We start from the raw sequence: 7,407 nt of genomic DNA on the forward strand, positions 1-7,407 counted from the left end.
TGTCGAATGCACCAGCCACGTTCAATCGAATGGTGACTCAACTCTTCCGGCCGATGCGGCAGTTCGTACAGACGTACTTTGATGATATCATCGTGCACAGTCGTTCCTCGGGAGGTAAGACGGCTGTCGAAGTGCACGTTAACCACCTCCGCGAGGTATTGATGTGCATACGCGATAATCGCTTGTATGCGAACATCAACAAGTGTACCTTCGGAGCCGAAGAGATTCCCTTGAGGTGTTTCTTTGGCAAAGACGGTGTCCGTGCGGACCCTGACAAGATATGCGCGGTCGTGCAATGGCCAATGCCAGTATCTCAGAAGGACTTGCGCAAGTGGCTTGGCCTCGCCAACTACTTACACAAGTACAGCGCCAACTATGCTGAGATGGACGGCAGCTGACGAATCTAAAGAAGGAGGCGGAATGGTCGTGGGACGACGAAGCTCAGCAGGCTTTCGAAGCAATCAAAAGCAGCCTGCAGAGCTCTCCAATTATGGCTTTGCCCGACGATGACCGTCCCTTCAGTGTGGTATGCGACGCATCCGACTAATAGGTTGTGCCCTGCTGCATGTCGATGTCGATGACCCTGTCACTGTGTTTCTTTTGCGTATCTCAAGCAGCCGCCATAGCGTCGCGCACGCGCTGTCGTACCGCTTCACCTGTCTCGATGAACGTGGGGAGGTTCGTTTGACGGACTAACGGAGGCCTTTGAGGCCACGGCGATCTTCGGCGATAGCCTCTCCCACCCAAACTTGAAGCTGGAGGCAACGACAGCGGCGTACGTGGATGCCGCAAGCCATTGACATAAAATGGGGTGGAACCCGTCGACGAATGCACAGCATTATTCAGCGCAAACTCCACTTGGGGTAGCAGCGTGCTCCCTTTGGTGGATTCTTCAGCGCAGACGCTGTGCAGTACGTCGTCCAACACACTGTTCATGCGTTCGGTCCGACCATCGGTCTGTGGATGGTCCGCCGTGGACATGTCTAATCTCGTACCGAGAAGTCAGAACAAGTATGTCCAAAAATGTGACACGAAGCGCGGATCTCGATCACTCACGAACGCCTCCGGGAGGTCATGGTGTCGAAAGACATTGTCGACGAAGGATTGTGCCGTTTGCGGCGCCGTCACGCTCTTCTTCACCACGACAAGCCGCATCATCTTGCTCTGTCGACAGACGAAGACCAAGACACCAATGTGGCCGCGCGTGTCCGCCGGGAGCTCAAAGATGAAATCCATGGTCATCGAGCGCCAACAGTCAGCCGGCACCGGCAAGCTCGTCAATGGAGCCGACGGCGATGGGGCGGGCTTCACGCGTTGGCACGTCTCACACGTCTGCACGTAAGTGTGCACCCACTTATACATATGTGACCACCAGAAATTGCGCACCACGGACGTATACATCTTCAAGGGCGTAAGAACACGCACGTGTTTAAACTTGGGGACCAGGTCCTCGTAAACGCTAAGAATTTCCCTATCCAGTCAGTCACTGCGGTGGACAGCACCAAGCATCGGCCACGATTCGTGGGGCCATTCACAGTTCTTGGGGTCCATGGCAACGCGTACACGCTGGACCTGGCATCGGCCATGGCCACGCATCCAACGTTCTACGTGGGCTTGCTCAAGCCTTATCGCCCGGCTGAGGCAGATGACTCTGAGAGTCCGACGAGTTCGAGTACTGCCGAAAGGTACTCGCCATCATCTGCATTAAGTCAGCTTGGGGTGGGGCTGCAGCAGCTGGCGGAGCAGCTGCCGTCGGAGGGGTCTGGTTCTCCAATGCGCCAACGCGGGCATAGAGCTGTCGGATCCAGTGAAGATGATCCCGAAGGGCACCGCGGTCCTCCTGAAGGGCTCGTTCGCTCTCCGAGTAGCGGTGAACAACCTGATGAAGCTCCTGCTCTAGGCCATCAATGCTGTCGCAGATCATGCGCTACGCGCTCGAGGTGACTTAAATCGTGAGGAACGTCCCGTCTTGACTCAACAGTCGACTCGACAAGATGTACGCTTCCGCGTAGGGACACAAGGTCCGTTCGTTGCATCTTCAGCAGTCTCTGGCAGCCCTCTACAGCAGTCAGGAGGCTCCCCCGAGCCGACGAGACGTCATTCGCCGAGGTGTACGATGCCGACGAGTGACGCGGGGCATCCTGGTTCGTCGACACGTCCGTGGCGTCCCCCGCCCCACTGATTGGTAATGAGGTCACTCTCTACTATCACGTCGAGAGGATACTAAAGCGCCGCGGGCGTATCGGTCACTAACAGTATCTGGTGAAGTGGCGCGGTTATTCAGAGGAACAAAACAGGTGAGAGTCTGGAAGCCGCCTCTCGGAGGACTGCGCCGACCTCGTGGACACGTATGAGCGTTCCCACGGAGCCGGTCGGCGTTAACCCGGCAAAGAACACATCGAGGCTCTATTGGCTGGAACTGCCAGGACTTCCGAGATTTTGTCGCTGAGGCAACAAGCAACGGAGTTACAGAAGGCGTTGGACCAAATATTGAGTGGCGGCGAGGCTAACCCGGCAATCCTGACACTGAACGCGAAGACGTAAAGTCTTGACGCTGCTCGGCGGCGAACTTCACATCTCGACCGCGCTCGCTGAGGTTTTGTCGGTCGTCGCGCTTCAGCAGCTCAAGCGGGACGTCGTCCTCACTACAGACGTTGGTGATGACTTGCGGTTCCTGTTCGATCGATGCGGCTCGACGCTCATGCTCGGTGTAACGGGCCAGGTGAGTGCCCGTCACTAGCTTACACGTAGCGGTGAGGAAGCGTCCAATAAGCTCAGGTATACTGAGACCAAGTGTTTAGTCTAGGGTAAAATCAACTCGGTTTATTATTGGGACCGGGGCGGGTGGCCCTCGGATCCATGTGAACCACTCAAATGCAGGTTGACACCTGATTGGTCGAAATGGGTCTGGCTCCCCACTTTCAACCAATCGCAGGATGACAACGAGGCACACGCTAGCCGCGTGCCTTTGTACCTACTTTGTAGATCTACCTATATAGATCTACCTACATATGTAAATGGGAGGGGCACATTACATCACTCCCCCTCTTAAGGTTGCACTCACGCTCCGTGAGTGCGAGCAAAGAAAACTGAAAGAAAAGAAAACTGGGAAACGGCGAGAACGCGGCGTCAACGGGATGGTCTCAACGGCGACGAGCAGCAACCTCTGCGAACCGCAGAGGCACAATCAGAATTGCGCGATCGGAGACAAGATGGAGCGACAGACAGACACAAGCGCAGGGACTCCTGCGGATGGAACACGCGCGAGCAACTCGGCAGCGGAGATAGCGCGGGCAACACCTATGGCGGCGATTGTGGAGGACCCGCCGCTGGAACTCACCCAGCGGACACGCGCTATGGACCGGGAGCTCAAGCCTTGGGCGTTGTACGATTTGTCGGGAGCGAAGTCTCCAGAATCCCTGGAGGAGATGACGGGCTACTTCCGCCGATTTCGTGCGCTGCGGGGGAAGTCGCTGACGGGTGTCTCGCACGATGCGCTGCAGCGGTCGTGGTGTGCAATGATCGTCCGGTGGAACCGGATGCATCAGGAGGGGAGCAACTTCGTCGCCTGGCTCACCAGTCGCGAGGAGGTTGTCGGTGAACACTCTCTCAGCGAGCTGAGAGCATGCGTCTGCAAGAACGCCTGGGAGTCCGACCATGATTGTTACGTCCACGTGCGCGAAGGCTGCACGTCGTGCGAGAGTTCCGAGCGTTTGTCCGAGGAAGAATAGCTGCGTCGCGTCGCTGAGCGGATGCTCAGCGAAAGTGAACAGTCGTGGATCGCCAAATATCGCCGCACGCTCTCCGAGGTGGTCCAGTCTACTAATCGCGGCGTCGGACGCCGCGGGGATACTCAGCGGAGTCCTCCGCCGCCACGGGGACGTGCACGCCAGCGTTCGCGTTCTCGTTCGCCGCAGGACCGTCTGCGGCGTCGTTCTCGTTCACCGCAGGACCGGCTGTGGCGTCGTTCTCGTTCACGATCGCATTCTCGTATTCGCGGGCAACATCCGGGACATCCCGGAGGAGTGCGGCGCGAGGCTCCCACGTATCTTCGTCTGGAGGGAACCCGAGCCAGCGTACTCGGTAACGTCGCGCGGTCGGAACCGCGTGCTTGGAGCGCGTACTCGTACGGGTATGGGCATACGTACGAGGTGGATCCTCGTGCTCCACAATACGGTCCACGATCCAGCGGATATCACCAGCCGAGTCGACAATCGGCGGGGGACCTTCGCGACGATAGAGCTCGCGTGGTCGCCCAGGATGACGTGGACGAGGCAGTGAATTGGGCGCGGGACGCTCAGCTTGATGCTGAGGCGGCGGAGGAGCGGGCTCGTCGGGCGGAGGGTGCAGCAGCGGCTGCTCGCCAAACGAGTGCGGAACTGCTGCAACGGACGCGGGAGCTGGAAGGGCGCGTGTTCGGGGCGCCGCAGACGGCAGCACGTCCGCGCGAGCGGACGGATGGCTCGGATGGCTCGATGGCAAGGCGCGCACGTCGGGAGGGACGTCCTGTTCATGCTGCGCCGGCGGATGCTCCGGGGCCGACGGGATTGTAGCTGCGTGGTATTTCTTGAGTCGCCCGACGTAGAACGTCGGATGTAGTCGTAGGGAAGATGGTATGTCCAGTGTGTAGGCATCACCGATTACCTTCGTAACCCTGAAGGGACCAATAAAGCGCGGCGCGAGTTTGCTCGCGCCAAGATTCGTTACAGCCGAAGAGCGTATGCCGTCTGTCGACAGGAGCACGCGATCTCCTGTCGTAAATGTAGCCACTTCTTGCGCTCACGCTTGTCGGCGTTCTCCTTCTGCTTATAAACTGCTTCTTGCAGTGCATCTCGTACAAATCGGGTGACCGATTGTCGCTGCAGCACGAAATCAGAGACGGCCGCATCAGATGGACGCGCCGGAGGCTTCGGCGCGTAGTTAGCTGCGACGGGATCGGTAGCCGGGCCAGGGTTGATTAACGTGCGCGCAGTCCAATCTGCCAGTGAAGACGCCGCGTTGTTCGGCGTCGCAAGGGTCCGTCTCGACTTCGAGCGGGTGACTGCATTCAGCGTCACGGACTGGTGGGCTGCACTCGACAAGGGAGCTGGTGGTGGTGGTGTGCCATCCGTGCTCACCACTGGTAATACCGGTATCGGTATCGGTGTGTCTGTGTTCGTACCAGCACCATCATTTCCTTCCCCACCCAGAGTGGAGCCACGAGGCATCGTGGGGTGGCCCACGGCGAGCAGAGCGGGAACGCGCGGGTGCCGCGCGTTATTTACGAAAAAGGGGGTCAGACCCGTCGATGCGTGTTCCGCGTTGTTTAGCGCAAACTCGGCAAGCGGCAAAAAGGAGCTCCAACTGGTGAACGAAGTCGCGTAACTTCGAAGGACATCTTCGAGGACTCGGTTGACCCGCTCCGTTTGACCATCCGTCTCCGGATGCGCCGCCGTTGACATGTGCAGCTTCGTTCCCAGAAGCTGGAAGAGACTCGACCCACTTGCGCACCCATTTGTACATGTGGGGCCAGTAGAAGTCGCGGGACACTGCCGCGAACGTCGTTTCGCGGCCCAAGTGACCACCGACAGGACTGTCGTGGAACTCGTGGATGATCCGAGCGCGCAGATCATCGTCGTTCGGGATGACGATGCGGGGAGCATCGAATCGATCGATGCTGTACGTCAGCAGATCGCCGTCGAGTTGATATCGGTCAATCTGGCTGCGCGTGTTGTTCGGCAGCGCGCGGAGAGTTTTATCACTGGGGGAAAGAAGATGTGCGAGGATGGCGGCATATACCGCGTCGTCGTTGTACGCAACGGCGTTCTCTTCGCGTAGCGGCATTTCTGGAGTCACGTGCATCAGATTGACACCTGATGTCAAGCACATCGCGCAGTGATCTTCGTCAACCTCGTCTTCGTCAATCACTTGACGACCCGCGTCTCTCGTGGGTCATAGTCTGGACGCCGAGACAGAGCATCGGCGAGGATATTGTTCTTGCCGGGCTTGTAGTGCACGACGAAGTTGTACTCAGCGAAGAACGACAGCCATCGTGCCATGCGTTGAGACAGATGTGGGGACTTCATCGCTGTGCGCAGCGACGCGTGATCCGTGTACACCGCGAACGTCTGTTCTCCGAGCAGATACACTCTGAATTTGATCAGAGCGTGTCGCATCGCAAGAAGTTCCTTATCGTGGACGGGATAGTTGCGTTCGGCCGGCTTCATCTGTCGTGATTGGTAGCTCACGACTCGTTCGCAGCCTTCGTTGTCAAACTTCATGAGCGCACACCCGATAGCGAAGTCGCTAGCGTCGCAGACGACGTGGAACGGCTTCGCGTCATCTGGGAGCATCAGTATTGGCGCCGAGGCCAAGCTCCTCTTCACCGAGTCGAAGGCTACTTGGTGCTCGGGGCGCCACGACCACGTGGCGTCTTTCTTCAACAGCGACGACAATGGCTGTATCAAGCCGGCATATCCCTTCGTATACGTGTGTAAGTAGTTAGTGAGGCCCAACCACTGACGTAACTCAGTGAGGTTTGGTGGTGGTGGCCACGAGCAAATAGACGACACTTTTTCCGGGTCAGCACGGACTCCGTTTTTGCTTACGTAGCACCCAAGCACCGGGATTTCCGGTGCGCAGAAGACACACTTCTTGAGGTTCGCGTAGAGCTTGTTCTCTCATCACTTGAAAGACCTGCCTCAAGTGCCGCAGATGCACGTCGACCGCGCTGAGACCCTCTTCAGCGTGACTGTGCACAAAAATGTCATCGAAGTAACTCGGAGCGAAGTCACGAAGCGGGCGTAGCGCATGGGACACCATGCGATTAAATGCGGCTGGTGCGTTCTTCAGACCTTGGAGCATCACGAACCACTCCCAGAGCATACCGCTGGGCGTACTGACTGCCGTGATAGGTACATCGCTCTCTTATGAGGATCTGATAGAAGCCATCGGTCAAGTCGATGGCGCTGTAAATGACGCTGCCCGACATGGAGTCCAGTACGATGTCCTTCCGCGGGATCGGTGTCTGCGTCGGGATGGTGGCATCGTTCAGCTTGTTAAAGGCGTGTACGATGCGCCACCCGCCAGTAGACTTCTTCACACAGAAGGTCGGGCTCGAGTGAGGCGAGATGCTCTCACGGACGTGACCGGTTTGGCGGCGGCCTTCGAAGAAGTCGTCGATGGCCTTGACTTGATCACGCAGTACTTCGATCCAGGCACGAGGTCAATCTCGTGGCGCACTCCGGGATCCGCTGGCAGCTCCGCAGGGATCTTGTCCAGCGAACTCGCGAGCTGTCTCGTAGACCGGATTGCCGGACGCCTTCAGTGATTTCCACGACTGCGCAGCGAAGCGCTCCTCGCGCGCTGACTTTGGTTCAGCGCTTTTCGGGCGCGACGACGTGTCATTATGGGCAATTGCGTTCATCT

This window comes from Phytophthora ramorum, assembly GCF_020800215.1.
Source record: "Phytophthora ramorum isolate Pr-102 chromosome Unknown Phyram_PR-102_s0018, whole genome shotgun sequence".
Lineage (NCBI taxonomy): Eukaryota > Oomycota > Peronosporomycetes > Peronosporales > Peronosporaceae > Phytophthora > Phytophthora ramorum.